This window comes from Rhynchophorus ferrugineus, unplaced genomic scaffold, assembly GCF_030347505.1.
Source record: "Rhynchophorus ferrugineus isolate W39M unplaced genomic scaffold, kcgeb_rfMv2 rfM9, whole genome shotgun sequence".
NCBI lineage: Eukaryota > Metazoa > Arthropoda > Insecta > Coleoptera > Curculionidae > Rhynchophorus > Rhynchophorus ferrugineus.
The window spans coordinates 1321236-1339959 of record NW_027472588.1 but is presented as its reverse complement, the minus strand read 5'-3'; the positions used below and the strand labels follow the sequence as shown (position 1 = coordinate 1339959).

Below are 18724 nucleotides of genomic sequence, written 5' to 3'. Positions count from 1 at the left end.
TTTGTTCAATTTGGATTAGTTCTTTCAGCTCTTCTATTGCCCTATTGAATTTTCTTTTATTCTCTTCAGTCCTTTGCTGTTGCCAATTCCGTCGTAATTTTCTTTTTTCTGCTATCTTTTTCTGTATTGTACATGATATATGTGTATTTTTTCTTGGTAATGTTTCAGAAGGGGGTTTATCTTTGATGGTAATTTTTGAAGAAATTGTTACTATTATTGGTGAATGATCAGAAGACAGGTCGAAATCTATTGTATGTGGTTTTTTATCTCTGTCTGAACGCCAATATGTTGGTTCACCAGTGGAGATATGTTGTAAATTATCTGTCTTTTAGCAGTTCTCTACCTTTTGAGATTATTATTCTTGAACCCTACATTAAATGATTTGCATTGTAATCTCCTCGGGCTATCTAAATCTATTACCTAGCGTACTGAAGAACTCTTGAAAGTGTTTCGCCTTGTTGTTATGTTTGGGTGGGTAAATGAATAAGTTGAAGATCTTGCACAACCACTTAATGTTTTTTTTTAAATAATAAAAGTTCATAGAGAACAATGAAATGCAACACATCGAAAGAAATTTTATCAGACACTTAAAAATATTTTAGAAATATATTTTTTACGGTCTGTGCGATTCAGTCATTTCCATACCAGTTGCTACTAGTTATATTACCAGTTATAACTCTAACCTATAAACTATTGTGGCTATATAATTAACTGTAGTTTTAGATCTACTATAATGTTAAAATAAATTAGATTTGATAATATTTTTGTTCAATTATTTCATTTAGATTAGAATTTTGTTGCATGTCAAATCCAAACTGGACTAAAACTCAGAGTTGATGCGGAAACATTGCGATGTTTTGACGTTACAAATTTAGATGACGTATGTACAAAATAACTTTAAATAGACTATAGATAGAGACATTCGTAATCCAATAGAGGTTGAAATTATGATAAAAAAAACAGCATTTAACACTAAAAATAACAGTTTAAAAAGATTACGAAAAAAATCTGAAGAAACCGTAAAAAAAGAAATGGCATTAGTCGGCCTTCAACGTCGACCAGATGTTTATGATACACTTTCTTTTGTACGGTATTATATCGTGATTTTTAGACTGGCAAAAACAGCGAATGTCGTAAACGCGTTACGTAAAGTATTTCTTCACGACCGCTGATGATTTCGATTTCGTTTAATTGGTGCGGACGGATTCTGTGGCAAGTGTAGCGCGAGACGGTAGATGTTAAATCTTTTTTTTCTAGACTATATTTCAACATAAACAATTAGTAATTACGACTTCGATAATATCAAAAAAACAAAGTTGCAACGAACTTATATTGAAATACTACCATTAATAAAAAAAGTTCACAAATGGTACACGACCTTTAAATAATATCAACCAACGGTATTCAATCAATTAAAATTAACAGAAGTGAATTTAAATATACCAAAAATCTAAAACTTTCACTGCTCTGAACGCACATGTAGTTTTATGAACATTCTGTACCACACTTTGGCTAACAGTTGGTTAAAAACTGCACCAACTGGTAATGTGATTAATTTAATTCCACACTGTGATTGCAATTTAGCAAATAAAGCATCCAGATGAGCCAGATCCTTAAATTCTACATTTCTTCAGATTTGACCTTTTTATAAGGGTGTATCACAAAATACTATCCTTGGACCAATGCTGTATTTACTCTACGTCAATGATATCTCTAGATATGAAGCGGTAACAATGGCCAAATCTGCTGATGATATTGCGCTACTGGCTACAATATTGAGACAACTATAGAATACAATCAGCTATCGATAACATTGCTAAGAGAACTAAGAAAGAGATAATAACATTGAATACTACGAAGTTTACACATGGATTTCACATTTAAAAAAACCTAGTGACAATTGGATCAAGAGTAATTCTATATGCGAATACATTAAAATATGCTGACTTGACACTGGATGGCAAGCTCAAACATGTTCAAACAGAAACAAGCAGAACATAGGTCTGAACTTAAGAACAATATGGAAACATTACTAGATACTTGTAGTTAGTAACAATAGCCCAATAAAACAGCCAATGCACGTCATAGATGACGTACTCCGAAATTCAGTTTGTATAAAAATTAGTTTTAAACTCGGAGTCGATTTGTTCTTCTCATTTTACTAATTAGCATTAACCATTTAATTGGTTAAAAAGAGACAGAATGTTGTCTGATGCATCGGAATCAGTTTATTAATAATTAATCTAATTTTGATGAAGTACATTGGATGTTTTATTGAAAGGACTATAGTTTTTAAATAAACAAAAATAATCATAACATCCCTACGTACTAAAAAAAATGTAAATAACTGTATAAATAAGATTATTAAGAATAAAATAAAACTTGTTTTAAATTATGCTTTTTACAAGTGATGATATCATATCATAATAATAAAACTAATGAGGCATACGATAGAATAGCATGAAAAACAATGCGGTTTTACATTGAACAAAACAAATTTATAATCAAGGCGTCACCGATCATCCTTAAGTAATCGATCTTAACTGTGTTCTTTAAAAGTCTATTTCTGCACCTTTTTCCTGTATCGGTACCATCTGCTCTTGCGAATGAACGATGGCGGGGCGGATTCCACTTGACGAAGAAATTAGCGTTCATCGAATCCTATTAACAATTAGGTCAAGTGACCATTTTCTGCGGTTGCACCAAAGCCAGGAATAGCAACAGTTTGGTTGGTCAGATAAGAATGTTTCGAGAGAAATATGTCGTCATAGTTTTATTTTGTTCAGTGTTATAATTGCGATGTAAAATATCTTTTCAGCTCATTTTTTTATTGGCAATATATAAGATAAGATGCTATTAATTATGTTTCAGCAAATGGATTAATATCGATCAGGAATTGAAATACAATTTTTAAAAAATTACAAAAAAAAGTGATAGTTTTTTCGTTATAATTTTGGGTCTCCTTCTTTTTCTAACCAGGATTTATCTATAGTGTATTCAATGAAATATGCAATTTTATATAAAAATGTATATAAAGAAATTATTCTTTTATCAAATAAGCCTGGATTTTTTTAATCAAATTTAATGTTTTTCAATGTATATTTTAAGTACAAAATATATATGAAAGATAAAAATGGTATAATACATAATAAAGTAATGAAAATCTGTAGATAAAGTGAGACTAACTACATAATTTGCCTAAATAATAATAAAAAAAAAATCTTGCTCATGATACTTTTGTTATAATTTTCAGTGATGTGGTAATTTAAACGTATTAATACTTTGTTGATTGTTAATAAAATGGAAATTAGATTGCCATTGGCCAAATGCCATTTAAAAAAGTTAATGAGTGTTAATTCTTGAGATAGTCTGGACATATTTTAATATACAAACATTTATATCTGTAATTAATGTTATATATCAAATATGTTTCCGATTTTACATTGCACATATTATCAAAACAAGTTTTAGTAATATTAACATATCGTTTTTAAGTCATTTCCTTTAGTATTTTATGAATAACAGAGTAATATGAATAACTTTACTAATAGTTGCTTATAGAAACGCTTATGAAAACGTACGAATATCACAACCAGATCCATAAAAACCGTGAGCAATGCAGCGATAAGACCGTGATAACACAAAGACGTAAACAAAATTTAATAGCTTAATAAAACCGAATTACTTTTTTATTGCAATTGATAGCGAGACCATTACGAAAAAAAAAACAAAACAAAATAACCTTCGACTGTTTACGCGACAACAGACCAAGACATCTGTGGGTTTTTATTGATCTTTCGATCAGCTGCGGTCCTCGAGAGTCTTTCACCATTGGGGGAGACAAACGCACTCTCTACCTATCAGGGAAAATCGGATGTTTACACGGTGCCAGAATGAAAATGGACCACTCGCATTTAGCGTAAAAGTGCAGCAGTCGTTGCCCTTTACGAGCAGCATTTTTGGCAAACGACACGCCGACAGAAATAGTCTCTCGGATCCACCATCCACCGGCTGGACTACTTTCGTTTCCCCAAAACGACAACATTAAATAATGAAAAACTCGGCGGCTTTCGTGCCGGCCAGATCATCCCAAGGTGAGATGAGAGGAGATGAGCGAGCAGAGAGAAAAAAACTGGTATTTTTAGACCGATGTGTTTGATTTTATGTTTATTTTAATTTGCATACTGTCCGATTTCGTGCCCGTCCGTTACTGTGTGTGTGTGTGTCTAATAGGAAAATAGAGCAAACTGTGGGCAGACTCTTACCTCTAATTATAGCGCGACAGCCTGTGACATTTAACAATAAAAGAGTACCGCCTGCCACGGCAAATCCGAATCTGAGACTCACTGCTGGCCGAACACACTGACAAAATCACTAAAGGGGGGTTGAACTCGCGAGCGACCGCCGGGGGATGGGGTTTCGGTTATCTCTCACAGGGAAGCACTGGAGGGATCGACGAAGATTTCAGGCATTTTTCCTCGATGACAGGGGACGTAGTCGCGACGCATACGTATAACACGTCTCAGCCCTTACAAGCACTCGGTTTTAGTTCGAAAGAATGTCGCGGACTCCCCACAACCTCTAAGACAACGAACCGAAATGGACTGAGAGGAAAACAAGCGAGAACATCGGAGCTCGTGCGCCTCTGACGCGAACAAGAGCGACAACGACAGCGGTGGAGGCTCTGACAAGCTTCAAGCGACGTAGGAAACTGTCGCTGGATCTCAGTGGCGATATCTATCGCGCGTCGTTCTTACTTACTACGAGGTTGTTTAATTGGTCATCTATGCTAACTTAAATTTTTATATTTAAATTATTAAGTGTAGAGCTTTTAACCAGTTGTTCTTATCACTTAATGATCATTTTTATTCAATTAATTACAAGTTACATTAAATATGCACAGTAAAGTCTTATTACAGTACAAATTATAGCAAGAAATAAATACATCAGGATATACTTCCCAAAATACTGATAATGATCAAAATCTTTAACGTTTTCAATCTTTACTGTTATTTTAACATCTGTCCAATTTTTAACTATTCATAATAATTATAATCGATAGTCTGATAATATTGACAATGATCTTACAGATTTTAAACTTCTTTAAACGTAAACAAGTTTATTTACCTTTTTCTATAGCTTCTGCTTAATTTCTTAAGTTTATTATGGCTTGTACAAGATATATATTAATTTTCTGACTATTCCAGAACAGCAAACGATTGTCCCGTCATTAGTTTTTATAAAAATCCTGTAGATGTTGTTATATTACAAGGGACCTTACCGATATTACACAAATTCTTGGCGAAAAGTAATATTAATGATTAATATTGTTCATATTAGTATAACTTTTAAATAAATTGACAATATTTCTACAGAAAACTGTATTTGAAGCTCGATTGGTTTCCTAACCAATAATGTTAATATAGAATTCTGATAATCTTTTATATATATTAGTTTATATGGTTGCAGTATAATATATTTTACGTCCACTTTGTATCTAAATTATGATAGCACACCTGACTTATAGAGTTGTGTAATTATGTCTGTTTAATGGGTTGCATGTGTTCAGAAAACCATTTTTTAAATTTCATTTATATGTTACAGTAACAGTTTATTCAGTAACAGTTTATTCTTGAATTCAATATATGTTTTTTATAATAAGTTCTATATAGTACATTATAGTTAATGAATATTAATCATTATAATTACTATTATAAAAAACTGTAATTAGATTGTATGGTTGCCTAGATATGAAAACATATTTTTTGACTTTTACATCAAACTAGTTTTTTATATTTTAGTTACTATTGCTGTGATTCTTGATTGAATAATGAGTTGCCTAAATATCAGAAATATTATTAGTTGTGGCAAAAAGAACTTGGATTATATCATGATATTCAAAGCGAGTATATTTATTGTTATTTTTCAATAGATTTTGATGGAGGTGGCGGTGAGATTTCGTTCGTCGTGTTTCGGATATTGTTAATGTATCAAATACTAACCCATATATAATATTAATGATTTAGTGACAGTTATTGTTAAGTTTTTTAGTAACCACCAATCAAGGATAAAAAAGAAAGGATAATAAATTGCGAAGATGAATATTAGGTGCAGAGGAAGATATATCGTGCGAAATTAACATGTTCCATCTTCATATATCATAAACAACCCGCGGGCTCGGGCCTTCACTGGCCGTGATAAATTCACTCTGGCTTCTTTCGCCGCTCTTAATTCTCGGTATTTAAATTAGGGTGGACCGGAGTGTACATCGTGGCGCTCGAAGCCAGATCGGAAAACTGATAGGTTGGCCCATCATCTGTTGTGTCATCTTTGCTGGGACACGGTGATATGTCGACGCTATCAGTGAAGAACATCGCGTTTTTCAAGACCGTGATAAACTCGACTTGACATCAAAATAAAATCAGAATAAAATAATCCAATCATTTAAGATTGAAATACGAGGGTCTTCCACAATATTTGATGGTCCAGTTATATCATTCATGGATAATAGGTGGTGCTAAATTAAGTCCATTCTACGTTCTTTTCTGTTCCCAAATTTGGTAATCACTTTGTCATTAAAATTGTCTATTTCTGAGATAAATTGTTTTTTAACAGATATCACGTTATCATCTTCAGCCATTGAATTTCTGAGAAAAGTTTTGATGTGCTTTAGTGTTGAGAAATACCTTTCGGCCTCTGATGTTGTCATGGGAGTTGTTACCACGATTTCTAGTAATCGTCTAGTCTCCTTCAACGTATCACCTAGATTGTTTTAGACATTTTAGAGGAGGTAGTACACCATTTAATGTTCTGCAATCATTTCTTCAATAAATAAGTGACAGTTCAGTTCGTACTTGTTCTTTATTCAGTGTGGGATAAAAAGAATATACGGAAGTGAGTTTACCCTCAGAAAATTTACCGCGATACTCTCTCCAGAGTATTCCGATCTTTTGCACCATTTATTATAACATCACACACCTAAAGCAGAAATTTAGTCATCAAATTTACTGATGCCTGGACGATTGCATTTATTTTCAGGGGGCTCATAAGTTATTATATCTGATGCTTCACTAATGATGTTATCAATATTATTTCGAACTTAAATAATACTGTGTTTAAAAATATGGATAGAGTCTCTTATTGCAGTACGTTTGATTTTCTTTCTTAGCTACAGTTGGTTAAAAAAGATATCTACATGATCGAAAACTGTTAGCCAAATCTTGAAGATCGGATAACTTAATATACGGTGGATAGAGCCGGCTGCACTACAAACTGTGTTGCTGGAGAATTGGTCTTCTATTTCATTTAAACGCTCAATAAGATGGTTTCTATTTCTGTATAAGTTCCAACAGGTTGGAGCGCTGCGGAGGATCCTTCTGTTCACAATTTTTTCACAACACTTCTACTCGGTGGGGTGAACTATTAAAAAGGCTAGGAATGTCTTGTAGATTGCCAAAAAATATACGTATTTGCTTATTTGTGGAAGCAGTTTTAGTCATAATCAAATTTAATTAGTGCGTATAACACTCTAACAAGTATATTGAAACATCCCTTCAAGGGTGATACACTGATTATAGCCACCCTCCAACTTTCGATACCATTTTTGTAGTACGATTTGGCCTTTGCTTCAAAATAGGCCTTAGTCTCGGCGATCACCTCTTCATTCGACGAAAATTTCTTCCCAGCGAGCATTCTTTTGAGATCTGAGAACAGAAAATAGGGGGCCAGATCTGGAGAATACGGAGGGTAAGGAAACAATTCGAAGCCCAATTCATGTTTTTTTGACACGGTTCATTATATTGGGGTGATGCAGCACTTTCTTTTTCTTCAAATGCGGCCGTTTTTCAGCGATTTCGTCCTCCAAACGGTCCAATAACGCTATGTAATAGTTGCTGTTGATGGTTGATGAAATGAAAATTATTCCATGCGCATCCCAAAATACAGACGCCATAACCCTGCCAGCCGACTGTTGCATTTTCCCACGCTTTGGAGCGGGTTCATCGTTTGCAGTCCACTCGATTGACTGTCGATTGGATTTCAGAGTGAAATGATGGAGCCATGTTTCATCCATTGTCACATATCGAGGCAAATCCTCTGCTTCCGGGAGTTGAGAATTATTGACATAAAGTGGTGGACATGTTCTTCTACGCAGCGTAAAAGTTACATGACAAGATATTGTTTCGTTGGCTTTTGTACGCCATCTTTTCAGCCACAATTGTATTTGATTTAGTTGTGTATGTAGGTTCATTGATGCTATGGCTGGATCTTTATGAGAGTATGTTGCCATAGTGGTTATTTTTCTTTTGGGTAGATCAGCTGTGTACAGAAGATATAGTAGTGGATCCAGTAGACTAACTTACGGAACACCTAAATGTAATGCATATAATTCCGTATGTTCATCGCCTCGTTTTACTGAAAAATGATGATCTGTGAGGTAAAACTTTAGTAGCTCAGAATCCGGATGAGGGAGAAGTTTCTTTAATTTAATCCCGTATGCCATTTTTTATCAAAGGCGAGATATGTCTAGGAATGCAGCTGAAGAATATCTTTTAGCGTTTAAGTCCATATTTATTTTGTTAACATGTTTATACACTTGTTCAATTGTTTCTTGCTTATTGCGAAACCTAAATTGGTTCCATTAACTAACCTTTTCTTCTTCCCTTCATCTATGTTCACCATATCATCGTGGTATTCTCCGTATCGCTATCAAATATCCTAACCACTGCCGACCACTTTTCCCACCTTCCTTGTAACTCGATCTCGTTTCACCGAAAATATAATTAAGCGAGAATTTTTCGTTTGTAGGGCCTCCATTCCGCCGACGCATGAAGCCCTGTGATAAGGCTCGCGGGTTGCTCTTTATCTTTTTTTGGTAGGGTAAGGCGTTTGACCACGGACCTCAGATAAACCCCGACGCGTCGAGATAAGGAAACACGGCCCGCTCATGCTCGTCACGGAACCGAGTTAATTGTAATCGGTCTTAATTAAGTGAAAAATCTGGTAATTTTTTTTTGTTGGGGTCGGTAAATGTAACTTTAACACACTGTGCATTTTTCACATACTAATTATAATAATATAATTTTTTTTAAATTAGACCGACTATAAAAAATAAATAAGAAACTCATCAAAAGGTAACAATGCCGGCTTCGTTGGCGTAGTGGTAAAGGCGACAGGACGGTCCACTCTTGCGATAGTCGTGGGTTCGAATCCTGCTGGGGTATGGTCGTAAATTTCTGTTTGTGATTGTTCTTAGGCAATAGTGCAAAATCCGACAAGGAAAATGATCCCAGTTACGCCAGAAACCAGGCTGGGTACGACCGGATGTCTTTTGGGATAGTCTCTAAGTTGGTCGCTCGCCAGTCGATAGGCATAATGCCGACGACCGTGATTCGGAGCCCACGTTAAAGGGCAGATTCAGTCCAGATAAAAGCTCGTTGGTAAAAAGGAGACTTTAAAATATAAAAAAGTAAAAATAATCTAACTCACAATTTAGCTTAATGCTAGTGTTGTGAACTATCGACTGAAAACAGTTTAAACAGTCGATAGCCAAAAAAAAATAAGGTGCACGGCTCGACTGTTTTGAAACAATCTTCTTCTGATTCAGTTCTATACTAATATACAATGTATTGTTATTTACAAGCCAACTACCAAAAATAATCATAAAACTGTATACATATAAATATTTATTACCATATAAATCTCTGTTAGTATAAATTGGGTACATTTTTGGTTGTGGCTAGGACGACAGAGCCAGAACGTTAAAAATCAGTCGAATGAAACAAGTAGAACCAAAAATAGTAGCTAAAAGTACACGACTGAAATAGTCGATAGTAAATAGTAACACAATCAGTCGGACTCAAAATCAAACCTATTTATGTATTTACCATATTATTTCAACTACTTTCAACATCGAACGTAAAAACCACTAATTTTGTTAAGAGTTTTGCAATGAAAATGTGCTGAAGCTTTGACGGGAATTGTTAACAATTATTGAAATGATTATAATGATATTCTGAGTTCATGAGTTCTCAATATTGTGTCCTTCATTTAATACAGATAATAGATTTACAATACTATTCTTCAGAATATAGAGTCATATAACACCTACTATTGTGAGTTTCAATACATCTATTTGGAGAAAATACAGGATATCAGGTACTTGAAGTATATAATAATCATATAATATAAAGAACTAAAGTGATTTATATCACTACATAGTATAAAACAAAGTCGCCTTTTCTGTCCCTATATCCCTATGTGCGCTTAAATCTTTAAAACTACGCAACGGATTTTGATGCGGTTTTTTTTCAATAGATAGAGTGATTCAAGAGGAAGGTTTATATGTATAATACATGCATAATATACTAAGGCAACATTGCTAATTTTAGAGGTTTCTAACGTGATGTCGTAAATTAACCTATTTTTTTAGGCTTATTTAGCAATTAGCAAAAACGCTGCCTAACCCTACGAGTTAGATTAAATTAATGTACTACAGTATTGTACACCATAAAAAGGTCTACAAAAAAGTCCGCGATGGTATATGTTCATCTTTTAGGGATAACTCACATTAACCATTTTTATTGTTTACTTTTTACGTAAGAAAATGGCTTATTTACGAAGCTATTTTAAGCAATACGGCATTAATCTTTATCGAATTAAGTACCTTAAATACAGTGTGCAATTAATATAGATCAATATGGTTCCTTACAGCATGTAAATTAAACAAATATTTTCGGAGATATTACAAATTTAAAATTTGCGTTTAAAAATGTGTAATGTAATAAAAATTGTATGAATTTAGATATTCCAAAGATAGCAGGAAATCTTCATAGTAAGTATAGGGGAAGAGGAAATGTTTTACTCCAAATTTAATGCGTGCAGGCCAAGGGCAGTAATGAATGAACCAAAAATACTGGATCGATTTTAATCATGTTTTCATTGAGTGACATAGGCATATATATTTTATTATTGCAAAAGTCGGAGCGGGCCGCTATGTTTTTACATACAACGTTCATATTTTTTCTGTAGTGTATTTAATTTAGTATCAGCATTGCACCCGTGAGAAGCCGGGGCGGGTCAGTAGTTAATTATTAAAAACCAGTTTTGGTCTCTATTATAAAACAAATACTGTTGAGCAAACTCAAAGCCGATTTCTAAATTGGGCACAGTAAATTATCCTGAAAACCGATACTTATACAAACGACTGACAAAAATTGAAAAGAACCAGAAGGGTACGCAACAGGCAATAAATGGACGGTTGAGACCCAACACAACGAAATAGGATTAAATATCGTAAATATAAAACGGAAAATTAACACAGCGTCAAACAAATCACGGTATTTGACCACACAGAATCCATAACAGTAAAAATAAAGACGAAAACAATTCATCTACCTGCAATTTTCGAATCAGCAAAACGCTAGCCTCCATTTCTTTTGATATCTCGTCGGAGAAAACGCTGAACCACCAGAAAAACAACAACGATATACAAGAACTCGTTGTGTGTCGGATGAGCTGACTCACCACAAGAAAGAACGTTTGGTTTCATCTGCATAAGCGTGAAATCCGAATTTAAAGGTGCTATATTAACGAAGTTGCATCAGAATGATCCTTTTAATTCATCGAGGGCAGGTATAAGTTATTTATATGCTGAAGATGATGACATAGTAGCGTTGTTTCTATAGTATTAATGATACTGTCGTTATTTACCATAGAAAGATTAACAGCAATAAGAAAACTGTTACAGTATTTTAAACTGTTTTCGTATTTTGGTAGTGGAAAATTAAAATAATATAGAAAAAACTATAGAACGTCAGGATTTTGCGGCTTATGAATGATCCTGAAGAAGACTCTAAAACAAACCGTAAAGAAAACTAAAAGAACTCCAAGCTTCAGGTTGCCTAATAAGTCGAAAAGTACATTTTCTTCATTCCCCCTATTACGAGAGATACCGAGGAAAATGATCAAGGATGTCAGATTTCTGTTGGGGACTTCTGAGAAACCTTCCAAATTCTTCTTACAAGTGAAAATGTACAAATGTACTTCACTAAGAAAAAGAAAAAGTTTTAGATTTTTAATGAATGTATATTAGATGAAAAATATGTATTGTTGATGTTTTGTAAATAAAACACTATTTTTTAGGTTTATTCTCTATTATTTTAATGAAATTGCTCTTTTAACATAATTACTCAAATTGTCAAGAAACGTATTGTCTTATGACAAAAAGGACATCATTTTTAACCGACTTCTTTCATTCATTTCAAAGACGATTCATTTCAAAGGATTTCAAAGGCATATATAAAGTTTTCACATATTTTTTTATCTAAACTAATCAGATACTTAATAAGTATAATGTTATTGCTGATATAACAGAAGACCGGAAGTCGTTCAGTTTATTTTTTAAACACTAATCATATCATATGAGAAACCGTAGAAATATTGCAGGCAACTGCTTCTATGTTGTAGTGATTAGAGGGTAACGACTTTTTGTTGTTGTTCTAGTTTAGTTAGAACATTTGTCTAGTCTCCTGGATTAGGTAGCGGACCCCGGGGGCCTGAAGTGTTCCTTATTTTCAACCATTGTTTCTTTATTTATATTTTTCCTCATATGGGCTGCCCCTTTAGTTGTACTACCCATTGTAATACTTAATAAAATAACCGCGTAATTTATTGAGTAAATATCTAACATTAAAAAGAGAAAAATAAAATATTTTTAACAAAAAATTCGAACCTATTTATCCGGCAACTCGGCCTTTTCAGGCTTGTATTGTTGGTAAAGCCGTAGCTGGCCTTCAGAGAGAGTCCTCTGAGGTTCGCGCTCCTGTTGGTTCCTCTCTTCTACGCACACCATCTTGCAAGTTGACCAATTTTCTGAATTTAAACATTTTGCAATAACATCGATATAATGACATTTTTGACAGACACATTATTACGAATTACGGGAAACTGACAGTAACCGAGGAGTGCTACAGCCAACAATTGAATAAACTGAAGAAAAAATAAAGACCATCAAAATCAATCAGGCCAAATTATACCATGCAGTAAAATATCTAGCATGAAACAATTTAACAGGAATTGTCATCATTTTATATTCCAAATTCCAATAGCAACGTGCTGTTAGTTACGATTATTAAATAATGTATTATGGCAGTTAGTCATAACCGTACTTCTTAGAATGATATTTTATTATTGAAGATAATGAGGTTGCAAAAGAATTTTACTATGGGTGATAGATAGTTTTAGATAAACGTAAATATTCCGACAAGGTTTATTCGAATAATTGACACTTGTTATAGCGTTCGTCATTTTTTATATTACATGCTACTTTTTCAATATTTGACGTAAGAAATTCACAAGAATTCTCTCTCGTTTTCTAGTATGAAGTGGGTAAACCGTAAAATATATAAAATATTCTACGTAAAAACCAAAACATTTTCCGTGTTTTGAAACCAATTTGTCTTTTTCACATTCATTACTTCTGTTGTCTTCTGTCTTTTGATATCAGTAACAAAGAATATCCTAGAAAACCAAAACAGTTCGAAGCCAATAAATTGCGTGGTTTATACTATAAAAATGTATTAAGACTTCAAACTTATCAGTTGGTAGAAGTTAAATATGTATGTATGTAGTTAAAAATGTAGATATTTTATTTTAAAATGTTTTTTTTTGTATTAAAAATCTAAGTTTGATTACTTCTAAATTTTTAGTGAGTTCCTTATTTATTTTTGAAGTCGGTTCAATTTTTCCGTTAAAAATATTTTAATTTTCTCTTTTTAGTGTTAGATATTTACTCAAATTACGCAGTTATTTAAGTATTACAATAGATAGCCAAAGCGAAAGTGAAGCTCGTACGAAGAAAAATATGAATAAAGAAACAATGAGTGAAAATAAGGAACTTTTCAGGCTTTGTGGTCCGCTGCCTAGTCTAGATGATTTGACAAATCTTCCAACCAAACTAGAACGAAAAAATGTTACTGTCCCCTGTCGGGAATCGAACCTGCGATCTTCGCGAGTAAGGTTGACGTTATAACTGTTACACTATAGAAACAGCTGGCAGTAATGTTTCTACTACGTCTGATATGACATGGTTTTGCTTAAAAAGCAAACTGAATGGCTTTTACACAGAATTACTTCCAATCTAATAGAATAGAATATAATAGAATTTCATCACATCAGTACAGCAATAACATTATACACAAATATTTGATTATCTTAGATAAAAAAAAATATGTGAAAACTTTGTACGTCTTTGAAATTTGAGTATTTCCCTCGATTTCCCCCCTCCCCCCCCAACAGATCCTAATTTCGTTCCAATGAGACCTCCTCGAAAGTGCACTCTTTCGAATAAAAATAAATAATTGTGAAAATCGGCCAATAACTGACGGAGAAATCGACGAACATACATTAAAAAAAATATATATATAAACCGAACATAAAACCTCCTTCTTTTTTGAAGTAGGTTAATACAGAAGAAAATATTGTACGTCATCATAAAAAACGACAAAAACAGAACTATTCATTTATTATCAAAACAAATCTAATAACAAAAACTAGTTTTTAGTGATACTCTTCAAAATCGGTAATGATTAAATGATGACTAATAACACTATTAGGTTCATAGATCAAAGTGCTTTTGAAGTTTCTTCGTCCGTGAAAAACCGCAAAACCTCGCTATATCGATACACTTATGCGATTCCAAATAATTAGCAGTGAAGTGTACTTTAATCTTGTCATTCGCATTCCTTACCGCAGAAAACGAAATCTCTTTCCGGACGTAAAATGTAAATATTGTGATTTTTATAGTCGTCCATCATCCAGTCCCCCACATCGACCCATTCGCCTTTTAATTACTCCTCTATAAACTCCAATTAGCGGTTCTTGTAAGCTTAAACGCTCATTAAACATAAATTTTTCAACAAACACCACGCTAAATATGTTTATCGTTTGACTGCAATCGAATTGATGAGTTTAATGGCTAAAACAATTAATAAAAATCAAGTTTTATTATGGGTTCGGTTGGTTTCAGGCGTCACCGATGTCAAGAATGGCTTGCCAATTTTAACACGACCCTAAGCAGTTAGGATTTAATTCACTCGAATATAATCGTTGTTTTAAAAAGGCTTAGTTTGGTGTGCCACTTTTCTAGTATCACTTTAATATTACTATTATTAATTTAATTTATTAATTGTGTAAAATGTGACTCTTTGAACTGTACTTGAAATATACTGGTTATCGTTAGTAACATAACAAACAATAACAAATTCTGTAAACTAAAATTGAAATCAAAACATCATGTTTAAACATAGTCATATATTCAAACGCCTTGGTTATTCTCAATTGGGCCTGGAATAAAAATCAGTACTGTATTCAATACATAGTATATCCAATAAAACAGTCAATGCACGTCATAGAACCCGAAAGCACGTCAACAGAAAACGTTAATACCTAGTATTTTGGCTTACAAGGTTGTCGGTGTGTAATCTAATTATTATAACTAATATCTTGAAGAATTTTGCAGATATTTGACAACACTGTTACAGACTGATTCGGTTACATGTTTAGACGCATCAGACAGCACTCTGTCTCTTTTTAATTAGGATAAAATAAGAAGGAAAAATCCGCTCAAAGTTTAAATTGAATTTTAATACAAACTGAATAGTATGGTGGTATATTCGACATCATCTTTGACGTACATTGGCTGTATTATTAGAAGAATTATATTAATATATACTATAAACTTCTTACAGTTGCATAAGCATAAGATATAAAATATATCGTTATAGTCTATTCAAAGTGTTTTTATACATACGTCATCAAGATGTTTAATGTATTCCCTACCGAAATTTGTAAATTGGTTTCAGAATCAGACAATATTTTCCTTCTAATTTTATTCAAATTAAAAAAAGACACAATGTTGTCTGATTAGTACGAATACGTAAACGAATGAGCCTGTCAAAGTCGTCCGTTTGTCAGACGTATGCAAAATTCTTGAAAGCTATAGTGGCAACCTATGAACTATTGTGACAGTATGATTACCTGTAGTTTTACATGTACTATAAGTATATGTTTCATTATTTTATTTAAACTAGAATTTTGTTGAATGCCAAGAAGTTATATATATATATAAGTTAAAAAAGTGGCGACTTGTTTAATCTACGACATAGACAACTGTCATCTTTTCACTGTTAAAAATACATTTCTTTGTGGAATTACTTCAGCTGGATAATGTTGTAGGTCGGTCGGAATGTGTACCTGTCGATGCGATTGTTTGTCCGAACACTCACTACTATTTTGTTGAAGGAATTCGTACGAGAACTGAAAGGACTGGTTGAATAAAAACTTGCTTATTGCGATATTAAATGATACATGTGGTCGACGGGAGAATTGACAGGATATTAGGTTAAGTGAAGGAAGTACGGTAGCGCTGTGGAAGTGGTACTGTTATAGTCGTGTCTTTTATAGCCGGGTACCGCATGGTACCAATCCACCAGCGTTGCCAACCTTAGACTTTGATGTAGGTGAATGCGTGGTGGCCTAAAGGATTGTAGCGGTTGCTACAATATAATTGTTGTAAAAGAAATATAATATCAAGTAAACATCAAATAATAGAAAAACAACAAAGAGAATAAGAAATATTTTTATTACATCTTATAATAATTTGTTACTATTGTTCTGTTGTACTTGCATCAGTACACATTATACAGAGATATATATTTTTCCATCATAACTCTGTTATTGACAAATGTTCAAAGTACTGTTTCTTTTGTTTTTAGAATATCAGCAGCATAGAGGAGATGCAAGAACAGCCCCAAGACACTACCCTGATAAACTCCAACCGAAATAGCCTCAAGTGCCGGGACTGTCCCTTCATGCGAGACCCTAAATACTCTCTCGAAAAGATATGATTCCAGCAATTAATTCGATATCCAAACTGGAAACCTGTCATTTTTATAAGCAGTTTAACAGATGCTACAGTCAATGAATGTAACGTTTCTATTTATATTTTATAAATACCTTATTGTTAAGACATTCTAATTAAAATAATCAATGTTACATTTTATATGACGGTATGTTTTATTCTTGTTAAACCTTCTTTAAATTATACCATGTTGTTCAAAACATTTGTGGAATGCCATATAAGAACATAATCAACATTTCATTCCCACACCTTTCATAACCTCCATATACTCATAATAATCAGAAATATGAATGATGACACGTTCCCCAGATGTCACGAAAAACTCGGAATACTATTAGATAGACGCGATTTACAAGAACAAGCAGTTTTCTGTTGTAGTATCCGATAAATGAACCATTTAAATGCAGCGCCTATCAAACAGGAATCAAATTTGAATGGGAATGATGTCAGAATAGATGATGAGAATGATTTTTCGCATACTAACAACTATATTGGGACTTGTGCAGATAGACCGGTCTGTGTTGTCGCGGATTAAAGTGTCGAAAAAAGGATATGAATATTAAATAAGTACAATAACCAAACCAAATAATATTGTCATTAATATGCAAGACGCTTAATTTTATTTTTTCAGCGGTAGTATAAATTTGCATGTGTAATGAAGTATTCTATATTTTATTAAATTATATTAGTTATATAGTTCGTCCAATAAAACAGCCAACACCAGGTGTACCGCTAAGTCATTACAGTTTGGGCCTTTTAATACTATACATCTTGTATATCTTTCAGAAAATATATGGATGCCATCCCAAAAAAAACTATATGTCCTCTGAGGAAAACCATTAATCGAGCTTCTTCGAAATTGGCGTTTCGAAATTGGAATTCAAAAAGTGCTGCTGTGCAAACGCGTGCCCCGTTGATGCGAAAAGTTCATAGTTGGATGGGACAAGATCTGGAGAGTACGGCGAGTGCTATATTATGTCTCAATCTCATCTAAGTGCTTTCTACGCTTCCTTTACCGCTTATGTTTTATGAGACGATGCGTTATCGTGTCTTCGGGCACATTCTGGACGTTTTTCGATCAATGTATGGTTCAAATTGATCATTTGTTGCCGGTGGATATCACTATTAGTTGTGTCACCAGGTTTCAACAGTTAGTAATTCACCACGTCACTCTGGAGCCATCAAACACAGAGTATTGTCTTGCGACCAAAACGATTTTAACTTGGAGTCGATCGGCTTGCTTCGCCATTGTTTGAGTTTGGGTTGGATCTTCACCCAATAACTTTTATAATTTCGCGTCTTCAATTTTTCTCAGTCTATGAGAAAATCCTTTGTCCTGCTCATAGAAATCACCGCTTTTGGATTTTCAAATATTTTGGAATTAAGGTTAGAGCATAACTTTTCTCCAGCAAACTATGACTTTCAGTGGTTCTTTTCTTTTATTAAATAAAAAAAAATATGTGTCTCAAATCCACATTTTCAGGTAGGAAACTTGGCATTTTCAAAGGAGTATAAATATATGAAAACATCGCCGGCACCGACTTCAAACTTGTTTTTATTTAGTTATTGCAACGATTATTACAAACATATTTTATTTAAAAACATTTTTTTTGTGTATTAGTAAGTTTAAGTTTGATTACTTTTTGCATTTTAGTGAGTTCCTTCTTTATTTTTAGATTCAATTTTTTTAAATATTTTATTTTTCTGTTTTTAGTGTTAGATTTTCATTCAATCAATTACGCAGTTATTTTAATAGTTATTACAATGGGTGGGTCAAGTAAAAGTGCAGCCCGTATGAGGAAAAAT

General features: G+C 33.3%; 1 protein-coding gene and 1 long non-coding RNA gene across 14 annotated transcripts in view; one reads left to right on the top strand and one right to left on the bottom strand.

The window, feature by feature from the left end:
* The window catches only part of LOC143202461 (serine/threonine-protein phosphatase 2A regulatory subunit B'' subunit beta), a 52174-nt gene extending 47509 nt beyond the window's left edge, over positions 1 to 4665 (bottom strand). For 6 of the 13 annotated variants that reach the window (XM_076414014.1, XM_076414012.1, XM_076414008.1 and 3 more), the window contains exon 1: positions 4266 to 4662. The gene's annotated coding sequence lies outside the window, so the exon portion shown is untranslated. Of the gene's footprint in view, positions 1 to 4265 lie in introns of all 13 variants that reach the window. The other 7 variants (XM_076414011.1, XM_076414017.1, XM_076414018.1 and 4 more) reach the window with 4 other exon arrangements.
* LOC143202475 (uncharacterized) lies at positions 4034 to 17025 on the top strand. The gene is made up of 2 exons (XR_013007170.1): positions 4034 to 4135; positions 16773 to 17025. It is a non-coding gene; the product is annotated as an uncharacterized LOC143202475 (long non-coding RNA).
* The last annotated feature ends 1699 nt before the right edge of the window (positions 17026 to 18724 follow it).